The following is a 693-nucleotide window of genomic DNA, read 5'->3' on the forward strand; positions in this document are numbered from 1 at the left end:
GGACATAGCAGAGTTGGTCAAGTTGAGTGGAGATGAGTTTGCTATTTGGCACAGCTTTTTGCATCAATAAAGCAAGTAAAAGGTGTGAAAGATAAAAAAAAGGGTGAAAGTGTGAAAAGTGAATTGGCCAAATTGAGGTGCATATAAAGTTTTTGCTTTCTTTCAATTCACTAATGGGGCTCATTTGAATCAGGTGAATTGAGTTCTGCTTTTGGAAACTGGGTTAAGAAGGGGTGCACCGGTCCTGGAGGTACTGCAATACCAGGTCAATGCGTGCAGTGGACAGAGCAAGATTTTTTCCATCTCCTTGTTCTAAAAATCCATTTAATATATGGTCCCCAGAGAGGGGACGTATCAGATATTAAACTGATAAGAACAGATTTAATTTTTTTTTTTTCTGTTTATCAGTAGGACTTCAAAATAACAAAGGTGATCGCCTCCCGTTGCCTGGGAACCGTCCAGGCACAAGAGGGCTATGTGTCACCAGAAGGCGCACACACTTCCTCAAGGCCGGCAGACGTGCAATCCCAGGCACCATCCAGTACCGACCAAGGTAGCGTCCTCCGAAACTACACTTGATCTTAGCCAAAAGGCCGAGAAGCTATAACCCGAATTGGTTACGGCCTTGAGTGGCACCCTGGCCTATACCGGACACATCTTAGGGAGAGGGAGACAAACCCACGCCTACAGAAG

The 693-nt window shown here is 45.0% G+C and overlaps 1 pseudogene; it reads right to left on the bottom strand.

The window, feature by feature from the left end:
* Positions 1–228: 228 nt before the first annotated feature.
* On the bottom strand, positions 229–434 carry LOC142280251 (U2 spliceosomal RNA; annotated as a pseudogene).
* Positions 435–693: the final 259 nt, after the last annotated feature.

Source organism: Anomaloglossus baeobatrachus, unplaced genomic scaffold (assembly GCF_048569485.1).
Source record: "Anomaloglossus baeobatrachus isolate aAnoBae1 unplaced genomic scaffold, aAnoBae1.hap1 Scaffold_45, whole genome shotgun sequence".
In the NCBI taxonomy this organism is placed as follows: Eukaryota; Metazoa; Chordata; class Amphibia; order Anura; family Aromobatidae; genus Anomaloglossus; species Anomaloglossus baeobatrachus.